General features: G+C 38.6%; 1 non-coding gene across 1 annotated transcript; it reads right to left on the bottom strand.

The window, feature by feature from the left end:
• Positions 1 to 557: 557 nt before the first annotated feature.
• LOC136382677 (U6 spliceosomal RNA) lies at positions 558 to 659 on the bottom strand. Its single transcript, XR_010747301.1, has one exon. It is a non-coding gene; the product is annotated as a U6 spliceosomal RNA (small nuclear RNA).
• Positions 660 to 7446: the final 6787 nt, after the last annotated feature.

Below are 7446 nucleotides of genomic sequence, written 5' to 3'. Positions count from 1 at the left end.
CACGTGGGTCACCCTATGCGACTTCCCTGGCCTCTGTCCCCGGGACCAGGGAACCTAGTTGAGCAGGAAGTGCTCTGTACTCAATAAAGCTTTTGCTGTTCCACCCTTTGTGGCTACGCCCCTTCCTTCTTCAATGGTGGGGAAAAATACCTTACAGTTAGGAGCAGGAGTTTCTGGGTGTGGCTTTTCCAGCTGCACTTGGTCCTGCAAAGTGGGCCTGAAAGTGAACCTTGGACCTGATGTGGAGCTTTCTGCCACATGGCTGTGCCAGAAAGTCATTGCAGAGATTTGGGACTGCAGCCAGTGAGAGTGAGGAGGGACTGACACAGCTGGGGAGTGGCTGTGGGCTTGGTCTAAACCCAGCTGAGTGTCAACATGGACACAATGACCAGGAGAGAGGAGCTGTCCCTGGAGACCTGAGGACAGCAGCTTGCTGCACTGCCTGATGTCACATAAGACTCCAAACCTTCTCACCAACATACTTGGATACCTGCTTAGAGGGACAGATGGGGGAGAGGAGTCTCTGAGAGGCTGAGCACTTTTATTATTATTTTTAAAAAAATATGGACTGCTTCACAAATCTGTGGGTTATCCTTGCAAAGGACTATGCTGACCCCCTCTATACCATTCTAATTTTAGTATGTGTGCTGCTGAAGCAAGCATGAGCTTGAGCATTTTTATGAAGAAAGAACTAAAAGGATTGTTTAATTTTTGATTAAATTTAGTGTTAAGTGAGATTTAAGCATATTTAGTTTTTCCTCTCCATTTCCCTCTGAGCTTGCCACTGCTCCCAGTAATGGTGGGGGATGGGTGGGGAAGTCAGATTCATTCTTGTGACAATATTTACAGATATATGTAGTTTTGTACAAATTGTATCATCAACTAAAAGTAACAACCCCTGTACAATGTCTTTGCCCCTTTTGCACTCATTGACCCCAGAAGCAGAGTGCCACTGAGAACTATAAAGACTTCCGCTTAGAGTGAGCTGCTTTTATCATTGTGATTGTTAGGGTTAGGTCTCCATGCTGAAATCCAAACTGCCAATGCTACAGTTGAGGCTGGGACCAGTATCATGGAAGATACCAGCTGTGTGCAAGGTGAAGCAGGACCCTGAAAACCAATCTCAGTAATGAAAACAGTTTGGTTACTATAGAAGATTGAGCCCTCCCTGGGGGTCTGGGGCAAGGAAAGGGACTGTCTGTCAGAGACGTGCCTGTTCACACCTTTGTGTTTTGAGTTTCACCTTTAAAAAAGGTTGAAAGCAATCTTGGGACCAGAAGGCATCTAGACCTGAGGGAGAGTTTACAAGGAAGTGGTTTCTCTTCTGTCTCTGCAGCCTAAGACCAAATCCCAGAACTTGTAGTGAGGGAAGAGCAGGTGGCAGTTAGATATTGGGGTGGGGAGGGAACAGGGTAGGAGTTGGAGGGGTGAGAACCCTGATTTACCATGACAGAAGTGGTAAGGAGGCGTGTTGCTTTTCCTCCTTGTGAACAGTCTAGAGCTACTCTTTGAAACTTTGGCTGTGGTCTTACTGGCTGCCAAGTCTTCCTAATGTCAAAAAGAGAATGTATGCTGGGCCCTTGGACACCATCTGCCAAGCGGTCATGGTACATGCCAGCTGCCTGACTCAGTGATTTGGAAGTTATTTATGCTTCCAGTTCTAACTGCAGTCTCTAATGCTGTCTTCCTACCAGGAAACGGTTTCCCTCCTTCTTAGAAATCTCTGAGAGCTCTCTGATTATTCCAGTGGAACGAAGCTGTCAAGACAGTTCATCTGTAACATGCATTTGGAGGAAAAAAAGTTTTAGAAGTAGGCAGAGTTATGAAATGGCTTTGGTACCTCTATGCAGCCGTCATCCTAAATCTCCTTCCATGTGAAGGCAGGTTTCCAGGATAACAAACTATCATGCTGAAATGTGATTAAGTCTGGGGTGGGATCCAAGCATGCCCAACATGTCCACCTGCCAGAGCAGACTAGTGGAAGAACCAAGCATGAATGAGATTTAGTCTGAGGACAAAATCTGTTTTGTGAACATTCACATGTTTGTTTCTGTCTTGGTGAGACTCTTAAAAAAAAGAAAAATGGATGACTTTGTGGCTAGTTATTCCCCCCGTTGCTTTTTGTTTCCCTGTTCTATCTATATTTTCTATCATGAGTATTTATTTCTTTGCTTCTCAGAAAAAAAGTCTTTAAAAAATAGGAATAGGCCCTGGCCAGTTGGCTCAGCGGTAGAGTGTCAGCCCAGACTGTGGAAGCCCTGGGTTTGATTCCCAGTCAGGGCACACAGGAGAAGCAACCATCTGCTTTTCCACCCTTCCCCCTTCTCTCTCTCTCTGTCTTCCTCCTCCCACAGCAATGGCTCGAATGTGTCGAGCAACTTGTCCCCTGATGCTGAGGATGGCTCTGTGGCCTTGCCTCAGGACTAAAATAGCTTGGTTGCCAAGCAATGGAGCAGAGGCCCCATATGGGGAGAGCATTGCCCAGTAGGGGGCTTGCTGGTTGGATCCTGGTGGAGTGCATGCAAGAGTCTGTCACTCTGCCTCCCTGACTTTCACTTAATTAAAAATAAAAACAAATAGGAATAAAAACTTGGCTTTTACCTGCTGCTGATATTTTGTGCCCTCAGATTGTGCTGAGGGGTGGGGAGAGGTGAGATAGCAACAATCCAGGTCTTTCATAGGCTCCTCCCCTGCTTCCCTACACTCATCCAATCCATGAAGAAGTGTATTCTGCACAAACACTGTGATCTGGGTAATAGACAACACTAGAAACTTACTGTTTAATTTTCTTGGGGGTAATGCTCTATTGTATTATATTGTATGAGGACATATAGGAGAAGGTCCTCATTTGTAAAAGATTCAGGTGGAAACATCAGAAGATGAAGCATCAAGATGCCTGCCACAGAATTTAAGATGGTTCTGATAAAGCAGCAAGTAAGAAGCAAATGCTGCAAAAAGTTAACAGTTGTTGAGGTTTGTGATTGCTATATGTGTGTTATTTGTACCCCTTTCAATTTTTCTATTTGAATTTTTTGTAATAAAAATTTATAAACAAAACTAGACTCCCTTCAATCTTCTATCATCTTCTGTTTTTCTTCTTTTTGTCTTGTTCCCTTTTTACCTTTTCTCTCACCTACCTGAACCAGCATGCAGACATGACTCACAGGAAAGCATGCTCATTGTGGGAATGAAGAAATGAGTTTGTTCTAGGCACTCAGCAGTGTCATCCCTCCTGCCATTCAACACCCAGCCCTCTCCTCTAACACTTGTGCCTTTGTGCAACCCTATTTACTGCTTTGTTGTTCATATGCTTTAAAGTTGGAAATAGCCTTAATTTCCATCATTAGGAAAGTGGTTAAGTAGTTTAAGGTACATTTTTAAAATGAAATAACATGCCAACTAAAGCAAGTTTGTGTGTGTTTTTATTATTTTAGATTTTTTATTACTTAAGCAGTTTAGAAAATAGCAAAATAAAAAGAAAAATCAAATCACTGAATTTCCTACCACTCAGATATAACCCACAAGAAAAAAAAACCAGGCATCTTAATATAAATATGAGTGCTTTGAACAGACTTCTCAAAAGGGGATATCTACATGGCTACTAAACATATAGAAAGGTGCCCAACCTAGCTAGTAATCAAAGAAATTAAAATTTAAACCACAGTTTGGTACCTCTGTACACCAATCAGATTAAATAAAAATAAACAGTTTGACAAAGTATTAGTTTATAGCACAACTTGAATGCTTATACACTGAGAGTTGTGATTGTGAATTAGTGCAAATTGAAGAAAACAGTTTGGCATTATGGAATAAAGTTAAAGACATACATACACTATGAACAGGAATTCCAGAGTTAGGAATATTTCCTAAATAAATTCATGCATATATATATATATATATATATATATATATATATATATATATATATGCAGGATACATGTCTGAGAGTGTTTAAATGAGCATATCTGTAACAGCCAGAAACTGGCAACAACTTACATACCAGTCAACAGTAGGGTCAATAAATAAGTTCAAATATACTTATAAAATAGAATATTATACTAGAAAAAAATGAACACATTATAACTTTGGGACACAGTTTGGATTAATTGTAACAAATATAATTTTAAAGCAAAAGAAGCAAAGAGCAAAAAAAAAAAAAATACATAGTATATTATTCCATTACTGTAAGGTCCAAAAAGCAGGCATAATTAAATGATATTGTTTAGGTTTGCTTGCACAGAAAGTTAAGTCATAAATTAAGTCAAGGAAATAATCACCTTGAAAATCAGCCTAGTATTTAACTTGATGGGAAGTGAGAAGGCTGACTGCAGTAGACATAAGGAGGTCTCTGGGCCCTAGGGTGCTGGTGACAGGCAATTACAATACACACAATTGGTGCTACACTAGTTCATTTTACTGCTTATTGTATATATTACATAATATATAATGTATATGTACATAACAGATAATGTTTTATAGGCTTCAGTTGGTATGTCTTATGCATGTTATTAAATTTATCCTTAAGCACTTCGTGATTTTAAATTTTTATTATAAATTGTATTGCTTTTAAAATTCCAATTTCTAATTGTTCATTGCTAGAATTTAGAGACAAAACTGATCTTTGTGTATTGACTTTGTATTAAGCACTGTTGTTGTACCAGTTAGTATCCAGCCAGGAAATAGAAACCACTGTAATAATTTAAACAAGAAATTTTAATAAATAGTTTTTATTTATTTTATAAAATATCATAAAATAGTATTGGGGGTTAACTATTACAAAGAGTGGAAGAAACTTTAAACAATTTAGGAATAGCAAATACAATGATTAGGACTGATGCATGAAAGGCCATGTCCCAAGGCTGAGATTTAAACCTGGTTGATTGGAGGGGTTGACTGCAATTTACTGGGTGATGCAGGTGTACGCTGAGGTGCTGGTTGGCTGGAGCTGGTCCACAGAAAGTCATTTGCTGGAATACCAGAGACACTTCTTGGAGAGTACCTGCCATGGAATCTTCTGCATTCAGTGTTGCACAGGGTGAAGAAGAGGGAACAGAACTAGGATGAGAAGCTTCTGCTATTCCTTGCAGTGCTTCTCTGGCTTCCTCTATTGACAGACTGACATCACATGAGCTGACATCAAATGTCTACAGGTCCAGCTCCATTATCACCACTCAGGGAAAAGGCAGGTAGACTTGCAACTGAGAGAAAATGCATTGATAACTAGCACATTTGCTAAACTTACTAGTTTTCATACTTTAGTGCTTCTGTTTGTAATTTCCTTAGTATGTTCCTTAGTATTTTCTACGTGGTTTTTTTTTTTGTTGTTGTTGTTGTTGTTGTTTTCATGTCATCTGTTAATAAAATAGTTCTTCTTTCTTTTCAATCTGGGAGCTTTTTCTTTCTTTCTTCTTTTTTCTTAGCCTTTAACTAGAAGTGGTGGGAGCAAATATACTTCCCCAGATGTTAGGGATAAGGCATTCAAATTTTCATTATTAAACATGATATTAGCTATTGAGTACTTTTGCTATTTTAGTTTGTATGCCCTTTATTAGCTTGAGGATATTTACTTTTACTCCAAATGTGCTGAGTGAGATACTTTATCATGAATGTGTGTTGAATTTTGCCAAATGTTTCATGCATGTATTGATGTTATTGAATAATTTTACTTCTTCAGTCTGTTCATATGGTGAGTTACATCAACTGGTTTTCAAATGTTGAACCAGTTTTTCATTCCTGGGTAAATTCTACTTGATCATAAAATTTATTATTTTATATATTGGTGCATTTTAATGGCTGATAGTTCTGTAAGGATTTTTGTGCATATATTCACAAGAAATATTGGTATGTAGTTTGTTTGTTTTTTCTTGTAATGTTTTTTACCTAGTTTTGGTATAATAATGCTGTCTTCAGTAAATGAATTAGGGATTTTTTCCTCCTGGCCTATTTTCTGGAAATTATTGTATAAGATTGAATATTTTTTTCTTGAATGTTTATTAGAATTTATCAATGAAACCATTTAGGCCTTTACTGTGCATGACAGCTTTATGAATTGAATTTCCTTTATAGATTTAGGGTTATTCAAGTTTTAATTTCTTCTTGTTTTAGCATTGGTAATTTGTGTATTTTGAGGACTTTGTCCATCTTATCTAAATAGTTGAATTTGTTTATAATATTCTATTATCCTTTACATTTTTCTAGAATCTATAGTAATGCTTCTACTTTGATTCCTCAAGATTATGTTGGCTGTGTGGGTTTTGTGGTTCCATATAAATTTTAGGATTGTTTGTCCTATTTCTGTTAAAAAATGCTGTTGCAATTTTGATGGGGATTGAATTTCATCTGTAGATTGTTTTGGATTGTATGGACATTTAAATAATATTAATTATTTAAATCCATAAGCATGAAATATCTTTCCACTTATTTGTGTCTTTTTAAATTTCTTTTATTAATGTTGTATAATTTTTTTTTTGTACTTTTCTGAAGCTGGAAATGGGGAGAGACAGTCAGACAGACTCCCGCATGCGCCCGACCGGGATCCACCCGGCACGCCCACCAGGGCGAGGCTCTGTCCACCAGGGGGCAATGCTCTGCCCCTCTGGGGCGTCGCTCTGCCACGACCAGAGCCACTCTAGCACCTGGGGCAGAGGCCAAGGAGCCATCCCCAGCGCCCGGGCCATCTTTGCTCCAATGGAGCCTTGGCTGCGGGAGGGGAAGAGAGAGACAGAGAAGAAGGAGGGGGTGGGGATGGAGAAGCAAATGGGCGCCTCTCCTATGTGCCCTGGCTGGGAATCGAACCAGGGTCCCCCACACACCAGGCCGTCGCTCTACCGCTGAGCCAACCGGCCAGGGCTAATGTTGTATAATTTTCAGTGCACAGATATTTCACCTTGGTATTTTATTCTTTTTGATACAATTGTAAGTAAGATTCTATTCTTAATTTCTCTTTCTGATAGTTTGTATTAGTGTATAGAAATGCAACTGATTTTTTATATATTGATTTTGTATATTGTAACATTACTGAATTGGTTTATTAGTTTTAGTGGTTTTTTTTGGAGGAGTTGTCAGAGACTTCTCTATATGGTATCATCTCATCTGTAAATAGTGACAATTTTATTTCTTTCTTCTCAAATTGGGTGCCTTTATTTTATTTTATTTTTCCTCTAATTGCTCTGCTGGGACTTCTGATATTATGTGGAATAACTGTGATGTGAGTGGGAATCTTTATCTTTTCCTGATGTTAGATGAGAATCTTTCAGCTTTTCACTATTGAGTGTGATGTTAGTTGTGGACTTATTATATCTAGCCTTTATTATGTGGAAGTATGTTTTGCTATACTCACTTTGTTGAGTGTTTATCATAAATGAATGTTTAGTTTTTTCAAATGCTTTTTCTGCATCTATTGAGATGACATGATGTTACCTTCATTTTGTGTCACAGAGACTGATT

Source organism: Saccopteryx leptura, chromosome 10, assembly GCF_036850995.1.
Source record: "Saccopteryx leptura isolate mSacLep1 chromosome 10, mSacLep1_pri_phased_curated, whole genome shotgun sequence".
NCBI lineage: Eukaryota > Metazoa > Chordata > Mammalia > Chiroptera > Emballonuridae > Saccopteryx > Saccopteryx leptura.
This window is presented reverse-complemented; position numbering and strand designations above follow the sequence as displayed.